At 40.0% G+C, this 14,708-nt stretch overlaps 1 protein-coding gene across 2 annotated transcripts in view; it reads right to left on the bottom strand.

Annotated features, from left to right (window-relative positions):
* Positions 1-14,595, bottom strand: part of RASGRP3 (RAS guanyl releasing protein 3 (calcium and DAG-regulated)) — a 118,173-nt gene extending 103,578 nt beyond the window's left edge. For both annotated transcript variants that reach the window (XM_010829836.1, XM_010829835.1), the window contains exon 1: positions 14,299-14,595. The gene's annotated coding sequence lies outside the window, so the exon portion shown is untranslated. The remainder of the gene's footprint in view (positions 1-14,298) is intronic.
* Between the last annotated feature and the right edge of the window lie 113 nt (positions 14,596-14,708).

Here is a 14,708-nt window from a genome sequence, read left to right as displayed (position 1 = left end):
CAGAGACAGGCAACTAATAAATATCTTTACTGTGTTTTATAAAATTTATAACAGGCAGAGTAATGCTCAAAGTTCTTCAAGCCAAGCTTCAACAGTACATGAACCGTGAACTTCCAGATGTTCAAGCTGAATTTAGAAAATGTAGAGGAACCAGAGATCAAATTGCCAACATCCGCTGGATCAAAAGCAAGAGAGTTCCAGAAAAATATCTACTTCTGCTTCATTGACTATGCCAAAGCCTTTGACTGTGGATCACAATAAACTGTGGAAAGGTCCTCAAGAGATGGGAATACCAGACCACCTGACCTGCCTCCTGAGAAATCTGTATGCAGGTCAGAAAGCATCAGTTAGAACTGGACATGGAACAACAGACTGGTTCCAAATTGGGAAAGGCTGTATGTTGTCACCCTACTTATTTAACTTATATGCAGAGTACATCATGAGAAATGGTGGGCTGGATGAAGCACAAGCTGGAATCAAGATTGCTGGGAGAAATATCAATAAACTCAGATATGCAGATGACACCACACTTATGGCAGAAAGCGAAGAAGAACTAAAGAGACTCTTGATGAAAGCGAATGAGTAGAGTGAAAAAGCTGGCTTAAAACTCAACAGTTAGAAAACTAAAATCATGGCATCCGGTCCCATCACTTCATGGCAAATAGATGGGGAAACAGTGGAAAGAGCGAGACTTTATTCTGGGGGGTTTCAAAGTCACTGCAGATGGTGACTGCAGCCATGAAATTAAAAGATGCTTGCTCCTTGGAAGAAAAGTTATGACCAACCTAGACAGCATATTAAAAAGCAGAGACATTATTTGCCAACAAAAGTCCGTCTAGTCAAAGCTATGGTTTTTCCAGTGGTCATGTATGGATATGAGAGTTGGACCATAAAGAAAGCTGAGCACCGAAGAATTGATGCTTTTGAACTGTGGTGTTGGAGAAGACTCTTGAGAGTACCTTGGACAGGAAGGAGATCCAACCAGTCCATCCTAAAGGAAATCAGTCCTGGATATTCATTGGAAGGACTGATGCTGAAGCTGAAACTCCAATACTTTGGCCACCTGATGCAAAGAACTGATTCATTTGAAAAGACCCTGAAGCTGGAAAAGATTGAAGGCAGGAGGAGAAGGGGACAATAGAGGATGAGATGATTGGATGGCATCACTGACTCAATACACACGAGTCTGAGTAAGTTCCGGGAGTTGGTGATGGACAGGGAAGCCTGGCTTACTGCAGTCCCTGGGGTCGTAATGAGTCAAACACAACTAAGCGATTGCACTGAACTGATAGCTTTTTAGTCGCCTCTTTAAGTATTTTAAGTATTTCTAACATCATTCAATATTCTTAAAGATTCCAATGTCATCAAATATTCCTCTAAAACATGACTTTTCCCATGGCTGAACAGTGTTCCATCTTACCAACAATACAATAGTCTAATATGTCTTTTTTTCTTTTTGAGACTGAAACCACACAAGCTTTATTCAATGACCAGAGAATGGAGAAGCAGGAACCTAGTTCACAAATCAACTTCTTCTATAATATATTACATCTTAAAAGCAGATATTTGGAAAACAATGTCTCAGCCCTAAAGAATGAATCCCTAGAGATGGTAAAATATATATATTTGGTTGGAGAAAAATATATATGTATGAGTGGAAATTCTATTACTATATACTTTGTTAATATTTTTATTCTTTCACCAAACATAAAATTCATATATTGGTGTGTAATCCCTTATAGCAGGTACTCTACAAAAAAATGATTGACAGAATTTAGGATCTCAAATCATACCCGGACAGCACTTGACATGTGTCTCAACACCTACCTTAGCACCAAGTGCAGAGCAATCGTGTTGTATCTGGTGTGTATATAACTGAGGAAATACACCTGCTCTCTATCATATGGAAACTTGTGTCTTAATGAATCTCACATTGCAAATGATAATGTTATGTTAACTCACAACAAATGATACAAGTATTACTTAAGCACTCACTATTATACATAGTATCTGGTTCCCAAAGGGTATTAATAAAAAATAGCTTTATTGAGACATAATTCACATACCATACAACTCATTGATTTCCGTATATTGCATTATTATTATTTTTAAATAGTGGTAAGATATATGGAACAAAAAATTGCTACTCTGACCCTAACCACTTTTAAGTTTACAGTTCAGTAGGATTTGTCACAATCACAATGTTCTACAACCACCACCATTATTTCCACAAATATTTTAGCACCCTGATTAGAAACTCTATAACCATTAAGGAATAATTCTCCACTCATTCCTGTCCCGAGCCTCCAACAACCTCTTTCTGTCTCTATGATTTGCCTATTCAAGATTTTTTTTTTCAAGATTTTAACCTAAGTGAAATTATATGATATTTCTCCTTTTGTGTCTGGATTATTTCACTTAGCATATTTTTTTTCAACATACATCCATATTGTAGTATATACAGAACTTGATTCCTTCCTATGGCTGAAGAATATTCCATCAAACATTTATACCATTATATGTTTATCCATTCATCTGTTGGTGGACTCTTGAGTTGTTTCCACTCTTTTGGCTACTGTGAATTGTGCTTCTCGGAACACTGACCTACTCCAGAGGGAGTTTTAGGAAAGGAAAAACAAAACATGGCTCATACCTCAAGGAATTCATAATTAGCTTGAAGAGAGAACAAATTCCTGGAAAGTTAACTATAAAGTCAAATAATAGCTGAATAAGCGAAAGAAATACCAGTAAACATCATGTGATTAAATATATTAGACAATAGACCGTGTGTTACAGTATTTTGAAAGTGAGCGAGGTCACAGAAGACTGGTAATAGTTTTATCAAAGTGAGCGATTCTGTGCAGCGTCTGGAAACAGACACTTTGGATTGAGAGAAAGGAGAGGGGTGGCATAACCCTAACTGGCCAGGTCAGCACAGGAAAGTCTACAGAGAGGGAAAACACATGGCAATTTCACGGAAAATTAGGAGACACATTGGTTAGGGCCTGAGAGAGAGAGAGGTCAGAAAAAAGTCAAGAGCCCTGTTACACCTCAATGCCAGGGGTGTAACAGCTTTGGGGCATACCAGCTCAAGCCCCTTTTTGCTGAAAACTGCCCCCATCCGCAGGATTAGTCTAGTGACCTCCACTCCCAAGGCCATAAATGACTAGAGAAGGGATTGACACCTGAGGCAAGTATAGGCCAGTCGGATCATCAGATTTTTTTACAAGAGAGTCTGGAATTTAGAACTACCAGCGCTTGAACATTCAAAGGACATTCACACAGATGGACATCCTCTTTCTCCCTGTGCTTGGTGAGACAGGGAAAGCTGGAAAGAGAGAGAGAGAGAGTCAGAGAGAGAGACAGAGGGAGAGAGAAGCAGAACCTCCCAGAAGGACTGGAAGTTTGGAACCGTCAAGCTCTCCTGTCGGGTCCCAGGCCCCTGGTCAGCTGGTTTCTGGGTGGAGGCCCCTGGCAGCCTCAGCTTCATTTCTTGTGCTTCTGTGAGGTATATTTTTTTCTTACAACCAATGTAGCTTATGTTCATTGTAACTTGGCTAAGATCCCAGGCAGTGTGTTGTCCTCTGCCAAGTGTTCACCTAAGCTACTCCATGGTATTGCTGCCTTGGCATCCATTTTGTTTGGCTAAAGAGGCCCGCAGAGTGCCTTAAATTCACACTAGCCCCCCACGCAAGGGTGTGCCCTAGAAGACAGCCAAAAGAGCCACAGGCAAATGTAACTTCCTGGTAAGTGTGAAAGTCGCTCAGTCGTGTCTGACTCTTTTTGACCCCATGGGCTATATAGTCCATGGAATTCTCCAAGCCAGAATACTGGAGTGGGTAGCCTTTCCCTTCTCCAGGGGATCTTCCCAACCCAAGGATTGAACCCAGGTCTCCTGCATTGCAGGTGGATTCTTTACCAGCTGAGCCACAAGAGAAGCCCAAGAATACTGGAGTGGATTGCCTATCCCTTCTCCAGCGGATCTTCCCAAGCCAGGAATCGAACCAGGGTCTCCTGCATTGCAGGTGGATTCTTTACCAACTGAGCTATCAAGGAAGCCCATATGACTTCCCCAATAACCCCTGTGATCAACAGTCTCCCCAACCTCCAAGAGCCTTCCCCCGTGTCACTAAGTTAAGACACCCCGTGGAACTTACCAAAATCCTGCCTTTGGGGTTTGGACTGAGCTTAGCTCAGGAACCTCAAAGCAGTCCACCCACGGACTCCACCTTAATAAAAGCTTGTGCCCTAGGTCATGAGCCTGCCCCCTTCCTTGACCCCTTCCTTCAGGCCTGCCATGTACATCTTGATGATAAACCTATTTCAGTTTCTCTTATAGTCTTGTGTTTTGCTTACCATCCTACACCTGGGGTTCTACTTAACAACTGTTAATTCAATAAAGTCACAACAACCCCCAAGACAGATTATAGTCAGTCAGTTATGCTGTATCTGTGGGTTCAAAAAAACTTTTTCAGAAGGCTCCAAAGAGCAAAACTTGAATTTGTCACAAACCAACAACTACTTCCCCAGCACACCCACTGTATTAGGTATTACAAGATCTGGAGGTGTTGATTTAAAGTAGAGGATGTTTACATTAAATGCAAACTCTATGCCATTTTACATAAAGGACTTGAGGTACCTCAGAGGGGTCTTGCAACCAATCCCCTGTGGATAGGAGACTCTGAGGAAAGGAAGTCAGCTCAAATGAGTCCCCCCACCCACTTTTTTTAAATACTTTTTTTTTTGATGTGGAGCATTTTTAAAGTCTTTATTGAATTAGTTATAATATTGCTCTGTTGCTTATGTTTCGGTTTCTTGGCCCCTAGGCATGTGAGATCTTAGCTCCCCGACCAGGAATCAAGCCTGCACCCCGCGTCGGAAGGCGAAGCCTTAACCGCTGGACTGCCAGGGCAGTCCCCTGGAGTGAGCCCTTGAATAAGGGGAAAGGCGCAAACACAGGAGCAGTGGTGACGGGAAGGGAGGAACGGGGTAGTCTCAACTCACCTGTACGTCCCTGAATTCTCTTGCTGGTTTGTGAGCTCAATCAGTGGCCCCACTCGCCCCAGGCTTCTTGATTTCGCCTAAAGGCCAGTTAATACCTGACCTTGCACCTGCTTCTCATTTACTAGTGAAGAGCAAAAGCAATGGCTGTACTACAGAATGCAACAGTTAATGGCGCTCACCAAGATACAAAACCCTGGCTTGGAAAGTACGCTCTACACGCAAAGGTCAGTTGCACAGGCCTCCACCCCTCCTTTTCCCCTTCTGGAAGCTGCAGAGGAAAATTCACAGAATGATCCAAATCCTGGTTCCCCTGTGCCCTGCCTTCCTGCCCCCACCACCCCCCGCAAGCAGAACCGAGCCAGTTTGGCGAACGCTCTTTCTCATGTGGCCCCGTGTTCTCTTTCACCACAACCTTTCTCTCACCTTCGTCTCTTCTACCTCTCTGCCAAATGCGACTTAGGAAAATCACGCCCTATATGGGAATCGAAAAAGCTCCTAATTGTGGCTACACCCTGAAGAGAGGTACTTGGTCCTAAGGATGGAAAAAAAGAAAAAAACAGGCAAATCCAAAGTTAAGAAGTTAAAATTAGACACAGAAATGAAAAGGTCTTCTCCACCTAGGACTAACGCAGATAACAAGGCTGTCCCCATAGGAAAGAATTCCATCTATTTCCTCATTCTTCTCTAGTGAAGCTTCTGTCCCACTGACAATGACAAACAAAATAAATACAATTTATCTTTTATGCTTGTCCTGGTACCTGACAGAACACCCGGCACTTTCTAGATTCTCCGTCAGTGCTTTTGCTTTGAGTAGATGGAGATTGTAAATTGATTTGATATACTATTTTTCTGTTTGCATGCTAAGTTGCTTTAGTCATGCCCGACTCTTTGCAACCCTACTGACTGTAGCCCACCAGGTTCCTCTGTCCATGGGATTCTCCAGGCAAGAACACTGGAGTGGGCTGCCATGTCCTTCTCCAGCAGGTCTTCCTGACCCAGGGATCGAACCTACATCTCTTATGTCTCCTGCATCGACAGGCGGGTTCTTTACCACTAGTGCCACCTGGAAAGCCCTGTTTGGGTTAATTATTAATATATTATTAATGTATTAATATAATTATCAACATAGTGCTGTATGGTATACTGTACTAATGTAAAACAAAATGTCACTAATTATATTTCATTGTAAATGCATTGGAGTAATAATGCACATTTATAATAAATTATAATTAAAGCAAAGTAATTTAATGTAGTACATTCTAAATACATTGTAATGATTTCACTGTAAGCATATGATATTTTAGGTGCACATACCAATCACTCTTTATAACTTTGTTTCTTTAGGAAAAATGGAAAGTCAATTCAGGGAACCAAGAACATTCTTAAAAAACATGCTTTTGAAACACTTCTGATTTATATATCATGCAATGGATGGTTACTATTTATATTTTAAATGTCTTTAACCTTTATCATGATTTTAGAATTTTCTGATTGTTTTAAATCTAGCTCCATAACCAAACCTTCATGGAATAAGCAATGAACCTAAAATATGATTGTTTCAGTTGACTGTGACTCCTTGCCAGGACTTCAGAAGGCCTTGTTTCCAGGTCTCTGACGTTGGCGGGGCCTTAAGAAACTACAATGTCTTTTAGTTTTATCCACTTCCATCAGTTCTATTTTTGCATCTCCATACTTAGCACACAGAGCTATCTTTATCACTCCAGCTGACTGGCATGAGAGTCCCCAGGGCATAGTAGCTATACAAGATTATTTAAGCATACTTCCTCCCCTTCAAATAGGACAATGCAGAATGCATAAAAGACATCAGAAATGGTCACAATGGTAGAAGTCTGTGTATGTGTGCGTATGAGAACTGCTAAAGATTTCTTCCTTTGTACTGTTGTACACATTATTAATATCTATAATGATTTCTAGAAGTTTAAGCTGTGTAATGTCATCTGTTCGCATGCCTAAATTCACTTGGAAACATCATGATAAAATAAAGTTCCTTATAATCACATAATCCAGATTTCAAAGTCTGAGAGTTTTTTAAAACCTCTCACCCTTATTCTCAATTGAGGAATCCATAGTTACGCAGCATTCCAGCTGATGCAACAAGCAGTTGGATTGTTCTAAGAGGACAAAACTCAGAAACTGTCAATCCTTTGCTTGCTTTTCAGTTATTCAGTTTTAGCTGATACATGTAAGATTGGCCTAATGAGTGCATCAGAATGGAGAAGACCATGAGTCCTGAACAGATAGCGGAATCTCACAGTCCAAAATTCACATGCCATTTATGAAGCCATGGAAGCTCTGCTGTTGAGATTCGCACTGCCCACTACATACAGTAGCCACAGGGCACCTGAAGCCACTGAGCACATGAAATAAGGCCCATCTGAACCGAGAGTGGTGGCAAGCATGAAATACACCCTGGATTTCACAGACTTAGTAGCAAAGAAGAAGAAGGTAAGATGTCTCGTTACTAATCTTTTATATTGATTGCAAGTCAAAATGATAATGTTTTGGATATAATGGGTTCAACAAACGAGATTCCTAAAATTAATTTTGACCTGACTATGTAAGTTCTTAATGTGGCCACTAGAAAATATAAACTGACACACGTGGCCCACACTTGTGGCTCACTTTATATTTCTAGTGGACAGTGTTTGGTCTAGAGGCTTCCTCATTAAGTCACATGGCCAATAATTGGCCTTTCAGACTGGAGGTCAGAGTTGCTGCAGAATTTTACTCCAAATCAGAGTAATCAGAGGAGAACAGTAAAGGAGTAAAGGTTAAAGCAGCTCCTTCGTGTTTAGTTTTTACATCCAAACATTTAATAATACCCAGCAGGACAGTTAAGTCATGTCTAGCTACAGGAGCCACTGGTTGAGAGAAATGTCACTGCGGTGTATGTAATACCTGCCTTACTTAAGCTCTTTCCCAGTTGATAACACATCCATTTTCATCTCAGTCGCTGTTAATCGTACTCATTTCACAGCACGGAAACAAGACAGTGAATCATGAATTCATTTGTTTTGACTTTTTGTTGTTTCCCTCACCATTGCTGCTAAAACAAAGACAAGCGATCTTTTCACAGAAAATAGAAACAAGAACTTGATTTTCTAAATTTTACTGGAAAATAAAGCTTTTCAGACCCTGTGTATGGGCAACAGGGGGCTGGTTATTATTGTAGCAGTACTATAACCGGACACATGGTGCACACTGAGAAGTTCACACTGATCCTGAACATCAACATAGATAAAAAAATTCAGTCCCAAATCCCTGACGTGCAATTACCAGTTAACTGAATTTAAAACACATTGGGGGTTATTGCTGCCAGCAAGGAGTTGTGTAACTGCTACTAAAAACAATAGTGATTTCAGAAGTAGGTTGAAAACAAAACAATAATATCTTTATAATGTTCTGAAATTGTTGCACGAATAGAACTAAGACGGGCTCCATTGCATTTCCCAGTCTGATCTGCTGACCGTCTTGTCTGCCCATAATTGTTTTCTGCCATTCATTTCCTCCAATTGTCAATTATTGCTAAAACAATTATGGAAAAAAAAAACAAGTGTCTGTCTGTGTTTCCTGTTGCCAGTGAATACAGTGAAGTCATAGACCAGACTAGTGCATCATAATCTTTTCCATTACAATGAATTATGCTGTCACAAACAGGATACAGCTCCTTACTGGGCAGAGAAGCCTAAATGGGGCTGAATTAGCACAAACCTGATTGTCAGTCATGAAAGCAAGAAATTAGAGCATCGGGACTTAGTTCTCCACTGTTTCAAAACATATTGGTTTTCATACCTGATTATAAAAGTAGTGCGTGCTTATCCCAGAGAGAAAGCAGAAAATAAAAATCACCATTACCCCCACTGACCAGAGATTCTTACTGCTAACAGTTTAGTATATAGATTTTTAGTTCTTAATTCTTTTTCATATATACACTTGTAATTTGTAAGAAAATGGGATCATGCCACGAATATAACATTTTTGTCTTTTCTTTTTTCATATATACATTTACTACAAACAGTTACTGTTGCCATTAAATATTTTAATGTAATTTAATGGCTATTTGTAATTCCATATTGTGGACTATTATTTGTCAATTCCCTAACTTTGTATATTTTCCAAAACTTATCTGTTTCAAGTAGACAAACTTTCTTTTACATACATTTTGGTCTCAATATATGAATATTTCCTTAGGATACATTCCTAAAAGATAGACTATATTTTAAGAGAAAATATATGGTGTATTTTTAAATAAACATTTAGAATAATAAGTCTAGGAAATTTTCTTAACAATCAAGGCACAATTGCGTATTAAAAATTTCATAACCAAACTTGATGGTGGCTCAGATGGTAAAGAATCTGCCTGCAATGCAGGAGACCCTGATTGGATCCCCGGGTTGGGAAGATCCTCTGGAAAAGGGGATGGCGACACACTCCAGTATTCTGGCCTGGAGAATGTCATGGACAGAGGAGCCCCGCAGGCTACAGTCAATGGAGTCTCAACGAGTCAGACATGGCTGAGAGACTTTCAGCTTTTACTTTCCTAACAGGATAAATAAGTGAAATACCTTTAATGATTACCAAGTTTAATAAATCCAGAACGGGATACCCTTCAAGCCAGCCATCTGGAACGGTGTAAGTATACTCTATGAAGTCCATTTCCAGAATCTCTTAGCACAACTAGACTCCAAACCTTTTAGGAGCCCACAGATGTTTCTGCTGACTCTGACTTGGTTTCCTAAGGAACTAAGGTTCCCAGCGGAGAAGGCAATGACATCCCACCCCTACTCTTGCCTGGCAAATCCCACGGACGGAGGAGCCTTGTAGGCTGCAGTCCATGGGGTCGCAAAGAGTCGGACACGACTGAGCGACTTCACTTTCACTTTTCACTTTCATGCATTGGAGAAGGAAATGGCAACCCACTCCAGCGTTCTTGTCTGGAGAATCCCAGGGACGGGGGAGCCTGGTGGGCTGCCGTCTATGGGGTCGCACACAGTAGGACACGACTGAAGCGACTTAGCAGCAGTAGCAGCAGCACATTCCCAGACCGGAGCTAAGCGTTGTAACCTGGTTCTGCCACTAGAGGGCAGCCAGAGACAGGGAGAGGAGTTCAACACCCTTGGTCCTGTTTTCTCTTCGTGGTAATTTTTTTTTCACCAAATAACCGAGGAACAATCTAAAAACAAGGCGCTGAAGGGAAAAACAATTTGCATAATAAATATACAAATAAATAAATGGGAAGTTTTCTGTGTATAAACTAGTCCCTTTTCCTCAGAGAGATTAAAAGGTGCAGAATTCTGAGGGCTACCACAGTGAGGTACAAAGACCAGGCATCTAGTTGGTCCGTGTTGATGTGTGGCAGGGGCCACCACAGTGTTGTGAAATGACTGTCCTCCAATTAAAATAAATAAATAAATTAAAAAAATAAGATTTGGGTTACAGCATGAACAACTGTGCCTTTAGATCTTTGTAGACGGAGGAAGTGAATCCACAGAAGGTATTCAACATTCTCCATGGGAATGAGCAGGAACATGGCTTTGGGCATATGGACACCTGGGTTCCATTTTCTGTCTCTAACAAGGCAATCGTGGACAAGTCACTTAACCTCTCTGAGCCTCAGTGTTCTCATTTGTACAATGTGGCTGGCAGTGGAATCTGCTCATAGGTAGTTGTGAGCATTACATAGAGAATGGATATTAAAAAAAAAAAAAAGCTTGGCATAAAGAAAATCTCCATCAGTGTTGGCTTTATCAATCTTTGCAGGCTTTACCTTTCTCCTAAGCTATTTCCCATTTCCAGTGTTTCTACCTGATTATCTATTTCTACCTGATTATCCCATCATTGCCTCAAATTTAATATGTCTGAGACCAAAATCCTTGCCTCCCTCACCAATTCCCTGACCTGCTGCTATCTCTGACTATTTCTCTGAATAGACTCTAAATTAAACATAATATCCTTTCTAACACTTCCTCTCCTCCCAGATCCATACCCAATTAGTTTACAAGACACGTGGATTTGTTCTCTAACGTGTCTTCATCTGACTGGTTTCTTTCTCTCATTTGTCACCAACACCCAGACCTCGGTGAGCTGTTCTCTCTGCCCCAGCAGGTCCTGCCTTGAATGACCAGATCTTATTGATGTCATTTCCCATTTCAAAACCCTCAGTGTCTCCTCAGTGTCTTCAAATTAGATTCTAAATTCCTTAGTCTAGCGTTATTGTCCCACCGCAGTCTGACCTCAATCTCCTCCAGACACTTTTCACTTTTTCCATATGTGCATTGCTTCTGCTTCTATCAAGCTGCTTGACACAGAGTTCCCTGGTAGGGTGACCAGATTTGGAAATAAAAAACACAGGACTCCCAGTTAAATGTGAACCAGATCTACAACAAATATATTTTGTATATCTCAATCAACAGACCTCATGCACATACTCTTACTAGGAAAAGTATATGTCGTTTATCTGAAATTCACATTTCAGTGGGAATCCTGTATTTCATTTGGCAACCCAAGTACTCTTCTCTCCCTTCCCATGCACACGGTTCCATTCTTATCTTGGAGGCTTTTATCTCTAGCCATACCCATTAGATCTGCCCTTCAAGTCTGAGCTCAATTTCTTCCCTCCAAGAAGCCTGCCAGGATCAGAACTTGTAATCATCCACATCATTCATTTGGTTCCATATATAGGATGCCTTGTGTTCTGTATAATTCCAACTCTCCACGTTAATGTTGAGTTTATCAAAGGTAGAGATTATAAGTAGAAGAACTTAATAAATATGCTTTGGTGGTGTTACTGCTGATCTGTAATATAGGATGTGAAGGGATAAGAGTATAGGAGAAAAAGAACCTCCAGAGGTCACTGATCTGGATTTAAGGTGCTCATAGACCCATGAAAATCAATTTGTAGCTCCCCTTGCTCCCACAGCATCAGGCCAGGTGGGTATGGCTGCCTGGCGTGGGACGCTTCTCCCCATGTCCTCCTTCAATACATCCTACAAGTTGTGGATTACAAATTGTAGGTTTTGTGAAATCTATATTTCTTTAAACTGCACTCTACCTCTTCAGCAATCTGATGTCATTTATATTTCAATGAGTGTCAAGTGGCGGCTGTACTGTGTAACCTGTAAGCACATAGTAGTTGTAGGAGTTATGCTGGAAGCCAAGAAGTAAATGCTTTTAATTAATAGAGAAGCTAAAAAAGTTGCTTTTGTTTTTTTTTATTTTTTTTATTTTTCAAAATTAGCTAACTCTAGTAATATACTATGGGCTTCCCTGGTGGCTCAGCAGTAAAGAATCTGCCCACAGTGCAGGAGATGCGAGTTCAATCCCCGGGTAGGGAAGATTCCCTGGAGAAGAAAATGGCAACCCGCTCCAGTATTCTTGTCCGGGAAATCCCAGGAACAGAGTTTTGTAGATTACAGTCCATGTGGTCGCAGTGGGACATGACTTAGTGAGTAAACAACAACAACAATAATGTACTATAATCTCAGGAACTTGAGAATACATCTAGAAAACTGTAAAACTATTAAGCGATTCTCAAGAAATCTATTTTAAATAACTGGCACTTCATGGATACATTTATAAGCATCTATGGGCATCCAGAAACTAATGACCAAAAACAGAACTTTTAAAATTGGAAAAGATACATATTCTTAGAATAAAATACATAGCTCATAGTTTTATTATTTAAGCCTTCAACAGTGTTTATAACAATTTTATTCTCATAATGTAAACATACGAATACAACAAATGAGAATGCTGTTTTGAAATTGCAAGAGGAAAAAGTTCAACATACACAGAGAAATCAGAATCACTGTAAGCAGTGTTTCTCTCACTAGACCCACATGGAATGGCAATTAATTAGGTTACCTTAGACTTTATTTTGCGGAAATAATAAAATGGATTCAGTACTGAATTCAGGACTTTGCAGAATTAGAGAGTCCTGGAAACAAGGGCTAAGAGTTTGTTCTGTTTCTTCAGACTCATCATATTTGTCCAGATTAATTTTATTTCCCTCTATTTTTTACTACCTAGCTTTAACTAAGAAATATTGCTCTTTCTACTCAAGGATATTATACTTTGCTATTTCCATGGAATGAATTATAATTTTCTAATCAGAAGAAAATAACCCTTAAATTCTTCCAGGAAGGAGAACAGGCAATAAAATCCACATCGAGACAGAACTCAGCCTTGGCCTCCTGCATTAGTCTCAATCTGGCTGGCTCAGCTTTTCTGGCTTCCAGTTTTGCTATCTTCTTAAGACAGATTCTAAACATACCAATCTCAAACGGGGATAAACCAAAATAACAGCAACACATTTCCTTCTGCTTTTCCTTTTCAATAAACCACCAGAACCTTATTCCTTTGTTTGACATCATAGAAACATTAATCAAGTTTTTCCAGGACACAAATGTGAATATAATCAGTGGGGGATGCAAATACAGTGGATCATCTAAACAAACGTACTTGTGTGATGGCAAAAAAATGTTAAAAGAGTTGGAATGTCCCTAGGAGCTTTCCAAGTTTTTGTGGGCGGCATCAGCTGCTCTTGGATATAATCCATTCCCTTTTGACCTTTCGACTTCCAAACCCAGGAACAATTTTTCAGGTCACTCAGAAAATATATGTTGAATGAATATTTTGAAATAATAATTTAAATGTAAGTAATTATTGTGAACAGTCTCTATCACTGGAGCTGTTAAGTGCTGGTTTGTTTTATGCTTCTAGAGGGTTTTCCTTAGTCTGAAAATTCATGTTTAGGAAAAGCTTTGCATTAAAAAATTCAATCTTCGCTGAATGTTATACAAAATTTAAATTTTAGTTAAAATAACTTTTCTAAAATAGACCACTTTTCTTGAGGGCCTCTCTGTTCAATGTATTCTAAAACCAGTATTGATTCAAAAATTGGTATGTGGAATATTAATAGGTACTTTGAAAAGGATAGAAAAACAGACAAATATCAAGAAATGATTTTTCAAAAATGACCTTCAGTGAGGTTATTTATACTATTTAATCCTCTGGTGACAAAGAAACCAAAGAAAACTTAGTGGAGACAAAACTATTTTAAAGAAACAACTATTTAAAAATATTATTGTTAAAAACTGAAGATGTCACAACTAAGGCTGAAAGAAATTTCCCCATTTCTTCAGCGATAAAAGCAAAGCTCATGAGCTCGTCAAGAGACTCTGCCCTCAAATTATACACACCATCCAGGGCTAACCTCCATAGCACCTGATATGTATGCAGACACAACAGCAGACTCTTGAAAAGAACGCTTACCTTAAATCGCAGGCACGGAATCATTTCCAGCTCATCCTCTCCGGTCTGCTTCACCAACCCCTCACCAGTTCCTCTTTCACGTGTCTAAACACCTAGAGATTTCTGTTCTCTCTTCTAAAATGCTGCCTTCATCTCCATTGTCCAAATGCAATGCAAACGTGGGGAGAGAAAAAAATTCTAATTTGCAAGCTGTTTATGCCTCACGACAACAGCGAAGCCGCTAAGCTTTGAGCTCAATGAATTAAAGGTTGTTTGGCTAAATGGCAGGCACACTTCCTCCTATTCTTTCTGGACTTAGTTTTCCTGCCTCCAGCGGTGCTTTTTCCTTTCCTGGGCTATAAATAGGCTGGTGGTAAGAGTCCAGAGGAAAGAAGAAGGCAGGAAATACATTTGATTTCACAAAGCAGTCT

Source organism: Bison bison, unplaced genomic scaffold (genome assembly GCF_000754665.1).
Source record: "Bison bison bison isolate TAMUID 2011002044 unplaced genomic scaffold, Bison_UMD1.0 scf7180017864508, whole genome shotgun sequence".
Lineage (NCBI taxonomy): Eukaryota > Metazoa > Chordata > Mammalia > Artiodactyla > Bovidae > Bison > Bison bison.
The sequence above is the reverse complement of the archived record's forward strand: the minus strand, read 5'-3'. Positions and strand labels throughout refer to the sequence as shown.